The sequence below is a fragment of the Primulina tabacum genome, chromosome 1, assembly GCF_025594145.1.
Source record: "Primulina tabacum isolate GXHZ01 chromosome 1, ASM2559414v2, whole genome shotgun sequence".
Lineage (NCBI taxonomy): Eukaryota > Viridiplantae > Streptophyta > Magnoliopsida > Lamiales > Gesneriaceae > Primulina > Primulina tabacum.
The window spans coordinates 10,023,673-10,035,605 of record NC_134550.1 but is presented as its reverse complement, the minus strand read 5'-3'; positions in this window follow the sequence as shown (position 1 = coordinate 10,035,605).

The following is an 11,933-nucleotide window of genomic DNA, read 5'->3' as shown; positions in this document are numbered from 1 at the left end:
GGAAGTTCGAAGATGAATCTTCTACGGCTCCCCTTCTTCTGTTTCCAGAAGGTATCACTAAAAGACTTTGGTGAATACAGTACAACAATTGTACACACCCACTTCAACAGGACTTACCCTTCGCCTATTGAAACTCTTAGCTTTACAACTCAACTTCTTGAATGATCTTAAATTCTGGAAAAGACTCTTTTCCAGTTACAAATTCTTCTATCAATGAAATAATGAAGTGAATAGCTTGAGAAGATATAACGAAAATAGCTTAGCACAATATGATCTCAATGATCAAGAGTATGCAATGAAGCGTGTGCTGCTTTTTCAGTGTTTGAGCTCTTTAGATAACTGAAAGTTCTAACAATGCTCGAATGATGTTTTTCAATTCAGATTTTTGTTCAAATGCTACATTCTTCTTCACAAAATCCTTCATCTCCATATATAGGCTCTATTCAACGTTCAAAAACTGAACGGTTCTTTTCTTTTTGGTGGTTCAGCTTTATTGCTTAAAATGGACCCTGCAGAATACATCAAAAGTAATCAGTCGCAGTTCATACCAAAAATGGTATACCGTCTTAAATGTTCTTGTATAGCATTTAATGGCATTTAATGAATCAATAAATGCTGGTATCACATTAATAGATCAACGATAATATTTAGAGACTTTGAGATACGCAAGATTCTGTTAGTGTATACTGGTTTTAGCTAAGAAATTATTTAAGCAGGTTTTAGCGCGATAGAAGTACTTCTGGTTTACAACATCTACTGGTTCTACTGGTTTTGTACTAATCCAACATCTACTGGTTCTACTGGTTTTGTACTTAATCCAACATCTACTGGTTTTTCCTTAGCATCTCCACAATAAATTTAATTCTAACAATTTCCCCCTTTGTGGTGATGCCAAAACCTAGATGTTCTGTGTTAGTAAATAGAGATAAGAACGGATTAGATAATCAAAACAATTTATATCCAGAGAAAATCACATAAAGCATAAATATAAAAGAGACACAAAGAAAACAAAGAAAAATTAGTTTGTTCCAATATCCCTGAAGATGGCTTCATCTGGATTTTGATTCCTTCCAGTTGGTCTGCTGCTACTTGCTCCAGTTCTATCGTCTTCCCCCTTTTTGGCATCATCAAGAAGGACCCTAGCAAGTAATTCATCCATTCTCCCAGATAAGTTGTGAATGCCATTTGTCAGCATCTCCAGATAAGGAGTCTGATTAGAAACTCGATCATTAATAGCAGTGAGCGTTTGAGATTGAGAATCAATCTTGGCATCCATCAGGTCCATGGTGGTGGAGATTGATCGAAACATTTCATCATGCTCGGTGATCCTGGTAAATATATCAGATTGAGCAAGCGCGATCTGACTGGAACTTTTGGATATGGCCTGTCGAAAGACGATGGTCTCAGCATGCATTTTACTCAGAGATTCCGCAGTGTTCTGTATTTCCTTAGACATGCGTTCTCGGAAGAATTGAGCATCATGAAATTCGGCGGCATTTTCATAAGATATCCGCTTGACAAAGTCTGAAAGATTAACAAGATCCCTTTGGAGAGCATCAATTTGGAATTCTAGATCAAATGGTTCCATAGCTGGGGAAGGAGTCCTTGCTTGCAATCTTTGTCTAATTTCCTCCATTCGGGCAATGCTCTCAGGAGACTGCAAAGAAGGAATAGAGAATGGTTGCTTGAGTCGTAACAGCTGGTTCTGGTTCAGCAGAAGGTCCTTCTGAAGCAGTAGACTGTTCTGTTGGCCCTTCGTCTGGTTGCTGCAAAACAACAGCAGGTACAGATACAGCTTGTGGCTCAACAACAGAGAGTGAAGTATTCAACAAAATTGCCATATCATCTTGGTGAGCTTCTGAAAAATGCTCAAGTGCTGGAAGAGACGATGAAGCAGTAGTCATAACAGTAGCACTGGCAGCAGCAGTTGCAGTAGCAGTAGTAGATTCTGGAGAAGGATCAGTAGTAGTAGGAATAGCTTGAAGTAATTCATCTTGTGCTGTTTGGGTCGGCATAATCGATTCGATTACCTCATCAACAGAGGCCAGATCATGTACAGAGATCAGAGATGAAGATTGAGTAGGAACTTCTACTGGTACAGCAGTACTAGAGATCTTGACTTCAGGAGAAGCTTTGGTTGGTTCCTCAACTGTCTGATTCTTCAAAATTGCGGAGACAGAAGTGAGACTGAACTTTGGAGGCCGAGAAAAGGCCTTTTCCTTATCAGCAGTTTGTTCAGAAAGAATTGTCAGCTGCTCCGACAAAATTTGAATGACATTTTGGTCATGAAAAGCAGTAGGACTTGCAGAGTCAAAATTTGACTTTAAGGTTTTCAGAACAGTGTCCATCTTCTGCATTTTGAATTTTTCCAGAATGTAATTGCGACGATTTATAGCTTCTATCACATTTCGTGTCCCGGCAGCATCAAAAACCTTTTTCTCATTTTCTACTGTTTGAGCATAAACACTAGTAGTTTTCAAAAATGTGATTGGGTGGTAGACACGTACCTTAAGCCAATCGTCAAAAAATTTCATATCTTCTCTGGTTGAGATTTCAACTTCTTCCAGATGTAGATTTATTGCTGTTTGAATGGTTGATGTTGCCACCGGTGACTGAGACAACTCAGTAATCTTTTCTTTCCCTTTTTCAGAAGTAGCAGGGACTACTGGTTTAAAAGCAGAAGAACCAATAGCAGATTCTCTAATGACCACACCAGAATTTGGTCTGAAGCTTTGAGCAGGTGAGGGCCCTGATTCAATAGGTTTGGCTTTGGTGGATGAAACAACAGATGGAAAAACTTGGCGGAGAGGAACATTCTCCAGTTCAGACAGAACCGCAGTTTTCTTGATGCGGATTGTTGTGCGAGGCTTCTTCCTAGCTGGGGTGGGAGGCAGTGAAGCTTGCTGAGTGGGTGCTGCTGATTCTCCAGATTCTTTTTTGTCAGAATCAGACAAGACCACAACTCTTTTTCGTTTAATTTTCTTCTGCCCCTCAATTTGAGATTCTCCAATCTCCTTCTTAATGGCCACAAACTCACCAACGGATAGCTTTGGCCTTAAAGCAAGCACGCTATCAGCATCAGTCATTGTTACCGAAGAGCTATCCTCTTCTGCTGTTTCAGAAAAACCAGCATCTTTCAACATTTTACTGATTTGTACAGCAAATCCAGTACTTTTCCTGATAATCATATCCTTCATAATGCGAAACAGAAAACGTACCCAATCCACTTTCTTTTCTGATGTGATGGCCACCATCACTTGAACCTTTTCTTTGGTCAGTTTGTCGAATGTTCCAGCCTTAACCAACAAGGCTTTTGCCACGATATCAGCGAGTACCTTGTACTCAATTTTCAGTAGTTTCTTGAAGCAGGAGGGTGAAAGTTCTTCTCCAGTGGCTGAAAAATTTGTCAAGGCGATGGACATGTCTTCCTTTGAAATGTCCGAGAGCTCGGAAAGGCCAGAAATCGGTAGGAAGAAAGTGGAACCCAGAAGTGCAGCATCAATAGAGATCGATGCATCTCCCTGTGTATAGGTAATCTTGCCTTCCACAACTTCTGCTTTGGCATAGAAATCCAGAAGAACAGACTTGTAGATAACAGCAGGCGATTCCAAGAATATTCGAAGCCTAGACTTTTCCAATGATTTGAACATCTTGACAAGATTCTCATCCTTAATAGTGAGAACAGAAGCCAAATTCACCTGATAAGCATTCAACGTATATGCTGCGGCCATTTCTAAATTTGAAAGAGAATAGAAGTATGTTAGCAGTAGATGCGAAAAAGCAGTAGAGACAAGGAAATAATCTGAGTTCTTAAAGTGTAGTAAAAAAAAATAAACGGTTAAAGCAAAATATACAGCCGTCAATGAACATAGGGACACTTGTCGATATGTTTGAAGAGAGAGAGGCAAAAATGTCAGTTACTCTCCTCATTTTAAAATATTTTAAAAAATTGGCGGGCTGTCCGAGGCGGTTGCTAAATAAACAGAAGCTGATTTGTACTTGAAATGGATAAGATGCTGAAACAAATGCAGCACTTCAACAACTTCTGGTAGGTACACTGTTTTATCGAAAAGACAAATCAGTTTCTAATATAAATGCCATAAAGATGTTCCCCCTCAATTAATGCAGTAGTAATGGATATTAAATACTAAACGACTATTGGCAATCTTTCAATTTAAACCGTTGAATTTGAACAGTCGCAAGGATCCTTACCTCCTTTGAATATCACTATAAATACCTGCAAGGGTTAAACAAGGTTAAGTAAACATAAAAATCAAATGAAAGAAGAGGTAACAACTGATCCGGAAGCAGAAGCAAGAATGTTCAGAAGACAGCTTGCTGCGATTTCTAAGAAGATGTTGGAAAAAGTCGTTCTGTACATAATGATCCTTGGATCATACTCCTGGAGTTGTAATATTAACAATCAAAAAGATTGTTTGCTTTCATTGAGATTGATATGTAGCATCGATCCCTTCCAGAAGCATGCTAATGCAATAAGAGAGTGCTGGTGGATCGATAATGCTAATATCATCTATAATGCCCTGTAAAGTATCTGATTATACATTAGTGCTGACAAGACCCAAGCTTGCTAGATTCTTTGCAAGACCTGAGCTTGCTGGATTCTTTTCGAAAAAGACTCTCCTTCTTCTGCTGAAGTACTTTGCAAAAATACTACAAGCTGCTGATATTACTGAAGACATAAGCTTGATTAGTCTAGAATTTCAGAAGACGTTTCGATTGTCTTGAGATTTCTGTAATTTTCGCTTTGTTTAATGTACTGGAAAATTTCTAATAAAATTTCAGTTGAAGTACTTGATGTTCCTTTATTCCTTTCTGCAAACAACTCAATGTAAGAAGAATAAAATGAATAAATGATTAAGTTCAGAAGGAAGTAAGTCGTCTTATGATAGCTTCTACTGAAAACTGAAGAAAGCCTTGTTTTGTTAATGAGACAAAATACTTTCTTCATCTGACACAAAATCACAGAAGATCAGAATAAAGTTCTACCTAAATTAGTGCAATTAGTAAATGAAAATACTTGGTAATTGAACCGATGATAGCTTGATATCGGATGTTTCATATATATATCTACTATAGTCAAGACTTCCTCGAGCTTTGGTGCCTGATTTTCATCTATAAATATGAACATGGGGTAAACCAGATAATCATTCTTTAAGAGAAATGGCAAGAGATAATAGTCCTGATTTGGCTGATGAGTTCATGAGGGAGGTGATCGCTGCAAGAAAGAAAGCAATAGAAGACAAAGTGCTGAAGAAGACACTTGCTACCTGGACTAAAATCCAGGAGCTTAAGTCCTCCTTCGAGAGTGGGCGAGCATCTTCCACCAAGGAGTTGTTAATGATGAAGAAATATTATCGACGTCTCCATAGTGCTGACAGCGAAGACGTCTTCTCTGATGATGGCGTCTACCTCCTCATGCTCTTAAAGGAGCAGAGGACTCTGAAAAAGATTGCTTTTTTAGAGGAGTTTCTACGTACCTCCACCGGAGAGCTGACCACTTGGTTGACAAAAACCACTTGTGCTTTTTCTATCCAGTTTACATCCTGCATAATCAGCATCTAAGTATCCAATAAGATTAAACGACGAGTCCTTGGGATACCAGAGGCCTATATTTTGAGTACCCTTAAGATATTTTAAAATTCTTTTACCAGCAATGTAATGTGATTGTTTAGGGTTTGATTGAAATCTAGCACAAATGCAAACAGCAAACATGATATCTGGTCTACTGACAGTAAGGTATAACAATGAACCAATCAAACCACGATACTGAGTTACCTCTACTGAAATTCCCCCTTCATCTTTATCAAGTTTAGTAGATGAGCTCATAGGAGTGGAAGCAGCAGCACATGCTTCCATCCCAAACTTTTTCAGTAGTTCCTTTGTATACTTAGTTTGGTTTATGAAGATTCCAGTATCAAGTTGCTTGATTTGAAGTCCTAAGAAAAATGTTAATTCTCCCATCATGCTCATCTCGAACTAGTCATGCATTAACTTAGCAAACTTTGCACATAATTTGGGGTTAGTTGACCCAAATATGATATCATCAACATAAATCTGAACTAACAATATGTGTTTGTTTTTGGCTAAGGTAAACAAAGTCTTATCTACAGTACCAACGGTGAAACCATGATTAATGATAAATTGTGAAAGTGTGTCGTACCAAGCCCTAGGTGCTTGTTTCAGACCATAGAATGCTTTATATAATTTAAAAACATGATTTGGTAACAAATGATTAGAAAAACCTGGAGGCTGTTCAACATAGACTTCCTCTTGTAGTAGACCATTAAGAAACGCACTCTTTATATCCATTTGATATACTTTAAAGTTTTTGAAAGCAGCAAATGCTAAGAATATTCTGATAGCTTCGAGCCTAGCTACTGGTGCAAAGGTTTCATCATAGTCTATTCCTTCTTCTTGTCTGAATCCTTGTGCGACCAGTCTTGCTTTGTTTCTTACAACTGTTCCTTCCTCATTTAGTTTGTTTCTGAATACCCACCGAGTTCTAATGACAACTTGGTGAGAAGGTCTAGGTACTAGAAACCAAACTTTATTCCTCTCAAATTGATTCAGCTCTTCTTGCATAGCTTCTATCCAACTGGGATCCAGAAGAGCTTCTTCAATCTTCTTTGGTTCATCTTGAGAAATAAAAGCAGCATGCATGTATTCATTTATCATCTGTCTTCTAGTCCTTAGTGGAGCTGCTGGATTTCCAATTACCAAAGATGGAGGATGAGTTTTTCTCCAAATAAAAGGATTTAGATTGTCTTCATATAAAGCAGTAGATTGTTTTGGAGTGTCGACTGCTGGTTCTGGAATGTCAGCTGCTGGTTCTGGAGTATCAGCTGCTGGTTCTGGAATGTGAATGTCTGGTTCTGGATTTTGAATATCCTTGACACTTGCTTCTGCATCATCTTCACTGTCTAATTCCAGATAAACCCTGTCTAATCTTTTACTTAAATTAGATATGTTAGTAATCTCGGGAACACTGCTGTCTTCATCAAAGACAACATGAATAGATTCTTCAACATTAAGAGTTTTATTATTGAAAATTCTAAAAGCCTTACTAACTGCTGAATATCCAAGAAATAAACCAGTGTCAGATTTTGAATCAAAAGCAGCTAAATGATTTTTGCCATTATTGTGCACAAAGCATCTACAACCGAAAACATGAAAGTAAGATACGTTCGGTTTACTTCCTTTCCATATTTCATACGGAGTCTGATTGTTTCTCTTGTTGATCATCGTTCTGTTTTGTGTGTAGCAAGCTGTATTAATAGCTTCTGCCCAGAAGCGCTGAGAGATGTCTGCATCTGCTAGCATTGTTCTAGCAGCTTCTTTAAGTGTTCTATTTCTCCTCTCAGCTACTCCATTTTGTTGAGGCGTCCTGGCAGCTGAATATTCATGATGAATGCCATGTTCATCTAGATATATCTCAAGAATCTTGTAAGTAAATTCAGTACCTCGATCACTTCTGATTCTAATGACAGAAACTGATTTTTCATTTTGAATCTTTTTCAGAAGTTTGATCAGGAGGTTACTGGTTTGATCTTTTCCAGCAAGAAAAATTACCCAAGTAAATCTAGAGAAATCATCAACAACAACAAGGGTGTATCTCATTCCCCCTAAGCTTATGATAGGGATTGGACCAAATAAGTCCATATGTAATAATTCTAAACATCTTGAGGATGATTTGCTGCCTTTATTTTTGAAGCTAGATCTTACTTGCTTACCAAGTTGACATGCAGAACATACATGATTCTTAATAAATTTTATGTCTGCAATCCATCGACTAAGTTCTGCTTTTTGAGATTGTTGATAGACTTAAAATTTAGATGATTCAATCTTTTGTGCCACAACCAGTGTTTATTACTTAGAGATGCAACTAAACATGTAGGAGCAATGATATGATCTATGTTCCATGAGATTTTATAGGTGTTGCCTTTTCTTACTCCGATTATAACAGTAGAATCATAAGCATTTTTAACTGTGCAAGTGTGCTTCTGGAATGCTACTGAAAATCCATTATCACATAATTGACTAATATTGATCAAGTTATAACAAAGATTTTCAACTAAGAGCACATCCTTAATAGTGATGCTACCATGGATAATCTTACCCTTAGCCACGGTTTTACCTTTTGAGTTATCCCCAAAGGTTATCTCTGGTCCAACACAACTTACTACTTCTGATAGTAGACTTTTCTGTTCATTCATATGTCTTGAACATCCACTGTCCAAATACCATGTTGAGCTACTGATCTTGGTTTTCTGCACCTGTTCTTGCAAGCACAAATTTTAGTATCCGGTACCCAATCTATTTGGGTCCAAGCCTTATTAGTCCCTTTGGAACCCACATTTGTACAATTTTTATACTTCGGGTATCCATGGAGGTGTGTGCAACAGAGGATATGTTGTTTCTAACATTGTGCATCTTAGTATGTTGTTCTTCCCTTCTGTTTCTGTTGTCTAGCCTGTATCTCTTCTGAACAGGTCTAGAATTGTAGTACTGGTAGTTTTTAACCTTCATAGGAGGTTGTCTTCCTGAGTTGAATCCTCTTCTGATTCTAGAACTCTGATCAACTTTTTCCTTAGGTTCAACATAACCCAGACCATAATGCATCCTTTTATTCATCTGATTTACATTCCTTTCTACTGAAACAGTAGGTACTTCTGGTTTCTGTACCACACTGGATTTCACAAAGTGAATATACTTCCCTTTGCACATATCCAGTTTTGGCTTAGTATTCGTTTCAGAAGTGCCTTCATTATTACAAAATCCGAGACCACTCCTATCTTCAGATTGTTTTTGTAATTCTTGCATCTTTTCCAGTGAAATAGAGGACTTGTTCCAAACATTTACCAGTAGTGATAACTTCTGGTTTTCAGAAAGCATCTTCTGGTATTCTGCTTTTGCTCTTTCATTCTCCGTTTTTAATTTACTCATCTCAACTTGTAAATCATTACAGCTGTCTACTTGCAAGCAAGTTAACTTACTGTTCTGATCTTTTAAGTCCTGATTTTCGATCTTAACTTCCTCGAATGACCGAAAAAGTCTAGAATACTCTTCTACCATGTCGTGTAATGCTTTGACTAACTCAGTGCGTGTAAATTCATCAGAATCAAAGTCAAATACCTCTCCATATGTCGAGGTTGAATCAGTATTTGCCATCAGACATTTGATCTCATCTTCATCACTTTCACTCGAATGGCTTTCAGAACCAGAAGATTCAGAACTTGAGTCTGTCCATTTGGACTTACTTTCTTCTGCAACCATTACCTTCCTGTTTCTTCTGGTCTTTTTATCATTGCGTTTGACACCCTTCTTCCTCTGGTCATCCTTATTTGGTTTTGGACAATCAGCAATGAAGTGTCCAACTTTTCCACAGTTAAAGCATGCCATATCACTAGGTGATTATTCCTTTTTGAAATTGCGGTTGGGACTTTGAAATGTTCTATGATTCTTTCTCATGAATTTTGAAAACTTCTTAAAAAATAATGACATTGCGTCATTGCTTATCTGTTCAGCACTTCTCTCAGAAGTGTTCTCTAAAGCAATAGCAGAAGATGAGCTTGGAGCAACTGTAGTAGTAGAGTTAACAGTAGCTGCGAGAGCTTTGGTTGGTGGATTTTCTAAGGGCTCTTCTCCACTTCGAACTTCAAGTTCAAACTCATATGCCTTTAAATCCGAGAACAAGTCGTGTAGTTCTAACTTGTTGAGATCCTTGGAAGCTCTCATTGCCATTGTTTTGACGTCCCATTCTCTGGGTAGGCCTCTCATTACCTTTAATACAATTTCTCTATTGCCAAAGTCTTTCCCAAGAGCTGAGAGTTCATTGACGAGGCTGCTGAATCGTTCATAAAATTCATTCATAGTTTCTCCAGCCCTCATCTTCATATTTTCAAACTTCTGCATGGCTACAGACAGTTTGTTTTCCTTTGTTTCTTCGTTTCCTTCACAGATCTGAATTAATTTTTCCCAGATTTCCTTGGCAGTATGGCACATCTTGATTTTGCTTAAGGTATTTTTGTCGAGTGTCTTGTATAAAATGTCCTTCGCAACGTTGTCAAGATTGGCTTTCTTCTTGTCCTCACTTGTCCATTCATATCTTGGTTTTTCAAGTATCTGAGGTGCACCTTCGGTGATAGCAATAGCTGGATTTGGCTTTAAGATCTTTAATGAACCATCAGTGATGACATACCATATGTCATCATCTTGAGCCGCAAGATGAGCGTGCATTCTGATTTTCCAATCATCGAAATCTTCTTTTGAGAACATTGGAACTTTGCTGAAATGAGCCATGTCTATTAAATATTTTTCAGAAAAAGAATAACTCTGCTCTGTACCACTTGTTGAGGATCGGGTTGAGTTTAGAAAGGGGGGTTGAATAAACTCAATGGCCAACTTAATAAATTCTTTCGAATGATGTGCTAAAATCCTGTTAGAGATTTTAACGATTCTTGTTCAAGTATAAAGACCAGCAGATCACAAGATAATGTGCGGAAAACGATCTGTTGGTTAGTGGGTGAAAAATGATAAAGCCGAAAAGCAGTAGATAGCACAAGGTTTGTTTCTGGAAGTTCGAAGATGAATCTTCTACGTCTCCCCTTCTTCTGTTTCCAGAAGGTATCACTAAAAGAATTTGGTAAATACAGTACAACAATTGTACACACCCACTTCAACAGGACTTACCCTTCGCCTATTGAAACTTTTAGCTTTACAACTCAACTTCTTGAATGATCTTAAATTCTGGAAAAGACTCTTTTCCAGTTACAAATTCTTCTATCAATGAAATAATGAAGTGAATAGCTTGAGAAGATATAACGAAAATAGCTTAGCACAATATGATCTCAATGATCAAAAGTATGCAATGAAGCGCGTGCTGCTTTTTCAGTGTTTGAGCTCTTTAGATAACTGAAAGTTCTAACAATGCTCGAATGATGTTTTTCAATTCAGATTTTTGTTCAAATGCTACATTCTTCTTCACGAAATCCTTCATCTCCATATGTAGGCTATATTCAACGTTCAAAAACTGAACGGTTCTTTTCTTTTTGGTGGTTCAGCTTTATTGCTTAAAATGGACCCTGCAGAATACATCAAAAGTAATCAGTCGCAGTTCATACCAAAAATGGTATACCGTCTTAAATGTTCTTGTATAGCATTTAATGGCATTTAATGAAGCAATAAATGCTGGTATCACATTAATAGATCAACGGTAATATTTAGAGACTTTGAGATACGCAAGATTCTGTTAGTGTATACTGGTTTTAGCTAAGAAATTATTTAAGCAGGTTTTAGCGCGATAGAAGTACTTCTGGTTTACAACATCTACTGGTTCTACTGGTTTTGTACTAATCCAACATCTACTGGTTCTACTGGTTTTGTACTTAATCCAACATCTACTGATTTTTCCTTAGCATCTCCACAATAAATTTAATTCTAACATTAATGATTCAATTGCTATCAATACTCGAATAGATGTTATTCTCATCACTGGCGAGTATGTATCAAAATAATCAAGACCTTCCATTTGTCTATATCTTTTGGCTACTAATCTAGCCTTATATTTTTCAATAGATCCATCTGTCTTGTATTTCTTTTTAAGAATCCACTTCATCCTAATGGTTTATTTCCCGGAGGGAGATCAACCAATACCCATGTATGATTTTACAAGATACATTCTATCTCATTGTTCATTGCCTCCTTCCAAAAGGGGGCTTCAGGACTTGATAGTGCTTCACTAATTGTCCTTTGTTCATTTTCCAATATATAAGTTAGAAAATCAGGGCCAAAGGTCATTGCTGTTTTAACCCTCTTACTACGTCGTGGTTCTTGTTGTTCTTCTTGAACTCCACTGCTCGTAGTATCATAAGTCCTTTTTCGAGAACTTGTTTCTTTATTTTCTTTACAAGGAA